The sequence below is a fragment of the Eptatretus burgeri genome, unplaced genomic scaffold, assembly GCF_056783735.1.
Source record: "Eptatretus burgeri isolate ZD-2024b unplaced genomic scaffold, Ebu_testis_v1 Ebu_testis_scaffold_422, whole genome shotgun sequence".
In the NCBI taxonomy this organism is placed as follows: domain Eukaryota; kingdom Metazoa; phylum Chordata; class Myxini; order Myxiniformes; family Myxinidae; genus Eptatretus; species Eptatretus burgeri.
The window spans coordinates 41,715-45,000 of NW_028222371.1; the positions used below are offsets into that span (position 1 = coordinate 41,715).

At 46.3% G+C, this 3,286-nt stretch overlaps 1 long non-coding RNA gene across 1 annotated transcript; it reads right to left on the reverse strand.

Annotated features, from left to right (window-relative positions):
- Window positions 1-782: 782 nt before the first annotated feature.
- Window positions 783-3,113, reverse strand: LOC147007218 (uncharacterized). Its single transcript, XR_015054342.1, has 2 exons — window positions 2,263-3,113; window positions 783-1,816 (listed from the first exon to the last, which is right to left on the reverse strand). It is a non-coding gene; the product is annotated as an uncharacterized LOC147007218 (long non-coding RNA).
- Window positions 3,114-3,286: the final 173 nt, after the last annotated feature.

The window sequence follows — 3,286 nt, forward strand, 5'->3', positions numbered from 1 at the left end:
TTTGACCCCCTCCCTTTAACCTTTCACCTCGCTCCCCATTGGCCCGAGAAAAAGTGGGCGTGAAGGCTTTTTGATCCACAAATTTGCATATATCGATCGTCCTGGAGGCGGGGCCAAATCGTCCCTCGCTCACCGATTGGACGGCAAAAAGTGGGCGTGTGTCGTTTTTGATCCGTTTTTGAAGCACAAAATCCGTGATTTTGTACACGCTGTTCGACGCGCGCCCTGCACGAGTCCAACACCGGTACCCACAGCGGGGCAAGAACGGTGGCGATGCTACGGTTGCGAGGTGTGACGTGAAGGTCGTGGCGGTTGTGGTGAAGCGGCGTTTGTGGTGAAGCGGCGTTGTGGTTGGTGGTTGATGTTGTGGTTGTGGTGGTAATCATGGCGGTTGGTCCAAAATAAAGATAGTAAAAGAAAAACGGCTATCCTGAAGAGTCGCAGCTCGCATAAATGACATGTATTCCCACTAGACAACGGGTTTGGGCCTAACTACACATGTACTTACCGAGATACCTCACCTAAGGGACCTGAATGGTGGTTTGCGAATTTGGTCACCACAACAATATTTTGCACCTTCAGCTTTAATTTTTTCAGCCAAATTATCAATTTCTTCTGAATTATCTGGAATGTATGTGCAGCATTCCACACCTATAACCGCACACGTCCCTCCTTTCTCTGCTAAAAGCATATTGTCCGTATAGCTACCAGCTCGGCACTCGTTTTGTGAAATCCTTCGCTGGTGGTATTAGCAAGCTTTTCCAAAGATGCTGCCAAATTGATAATTTCCCTTGCACTTTTGCCTGCTCCATAAAAGGGGAATGCAATCATGAAAAACCTCTCAACTTCTGAAATGGCTCTTTTCGATCTGACCTGTGGTACAAAGGGTGATTGGTCAGTGATTCGAATCCTGGGTAGTATAAATCCCAAAAAACATGATCCCCTCCATCCCACTGGTAGCCATGAGTATGCCTTATACCCACACACAAAATATGTACCATTTAGGGGTGCCTGAGGTTCAAGGAGGTTATTTACTTCGATTTTTACAGGTATGGTTGTTCCATTAATTCACCCTTTTATGGTCACCATTTCATCCCCATGTCTAGTATAATACTGGCATGTTGATTCTCCTAAATGGGGTCCCCCCCCCTTGTCCTCTAACTAGACAAATCAATCCAATTTGTTTGTGCATGAGCTGAAAATGTGGGGGGTACTTTTCTAATCCCTCCCCCTTCTTCAATCCATCATAATTCGTTACTTTTATTGCTCTTGCCGGGCCCTGTCCCACAGCCTTTTGCTTAATAGTTCTGTACTTAGGGTAATACCAATGCGCATAGTTCGTGCAATTATAACCCCCCTTCTCCCAATTACTTTTTATTTCTATTATTCTACCTTCCACTGATGCCTTCTCTACTTTAGTTAAAACGTCTATCTTGTCTACGGACTATGTACCCACACATGTTCTCCCCCTGGAGTGGAACTGCAAACAAGGGTAATCCGTGTTATCCCATATACGCCTTCCTAATGCAATTGATCCCAATGTTTACCTTTTTTTTTTTTCCCTGTGCACCCTGTCACAACCCATTCCTTGTTTCCCCTGCCATTGACCTACCAAACATTCTGATCTCTATGACATTCCCAAAATGTCCTCACTATCTGTTATTGTACTCATGCTAATCAAACACTGCCACATCTGTCATAAACCTCCAGTAACATTTCTTTCTCTTTTCGATTTCCTGTATCCTTTTGCAATGAGATGTGTGAATCCATGATTGGCTTACCTTTTCTTGACAGCTCCTTGGGTAACCAATAATACCTGAAAAAGTCCAGTCCACTGCATCTTCAAGACGTTCCTCCATTCGAACACTCTGTTGTCAAACTCTTTCACAATATTTATTCGCATCACAAGAGTTAATATTCATTTATACATGTCCATATATTTTACAGACATTCTACCAATAATTATATGTACTGTTTGGCCTTGCCCTTAAATTGGTGACCAGGATCCCAGAGCCCTGAGCTCAAGTTTCATTTACCACTAAACGAACCCCAGAGGGCTAACTCAGCCTGTCACTCCTTTAAGACTGGCAAGAAAAAAATGAACATCAGTACACTGGTAATAGGGACACCACATCAGCAGCACAGTCATGCTCCAACCAGTGATGCAACCAACAGCCCAAAGGCAGCACACACCACAAACATTTGATAACACATAGCTGCTTCCAAAACTTTCGATTTTACAAATTTTCGATTTTCTCCCACCTCTGCAAGTTCTTGAGTGTGCCATATTCTCAGCACCTCCTTCTACATCATCCCCCTTTTTGCTCGTGCAGCTCATTTTTATGAGCCAAAGCGAGCAAAACCTTTTGGGTAACCACTTTGTTGTAGGGGCTGGGTATCAGCAGCAAGCACAACCGCTAGAGGGAGCAGTAGAGTTAGTTCCACCGACCGCACCCTTCTTTCCCATTCAGAAGTTGGTCGTCATCAGAGAGCGTACATCGCCCCACTGTCTACCATTATGACAATACAATGCACAGAGAGCCTTCCCAGGTACGGTGGCTGCTATGATATGAAAAAACGCGTTTTTAAAATACCAACCGATGCTGACGTCAGAAGACAACAAATTCAGATCTCAACGTAAACAAAGATGTGAATTCTGCCTGTCTGAACCGACCCATGGGTTCACACCACTACCTTCACCACAGATGCATGTGCTCACCTGCACCCACCACTTGCTCACCCACTGACCCAGATGATCGTGATGGTGCAATTATCCCAATCGCCCCTTGGCGTCCTGGTGTTGTAGACTCCTGTCTCCAGCATTGCCCTGAGGGCCAATCATGCCATCATGACCACTTGGGCCTGGAGGTCCGATAGGACCTGAACCACCAACAGTTCCACTGCCTCCCGCTTCTCCAGGCGGTCCAGACAACCCAGTGGCTCCCTGGGCACCATCATGAAGCCCATAAGAAGCACATAAGGGCAGAGTCATTAGAATATAAAATAAATGGAAATTGATACACAAGCACCCATACAGGTGCTGCTTAAGGACTGGCCCTCACCAGACACACACCCCCCCAAAAAAGGGACCCCGTTGGGTCGTTATTGATACTCCCCCCTCGGAGGGAAGGTGATCTGGAGATGAGAATCTTCCTTGGACCTTCCTGCCTCGTGCAATCCTTGACAATCCGGCTCGATGGTACTCGCACCTGCAACTCGATACCGCTGCAAGCACCAGGTAGTTAGGTAGCGTTGGTTGCCAAATAACTCCCCCACAGGCGCTCAG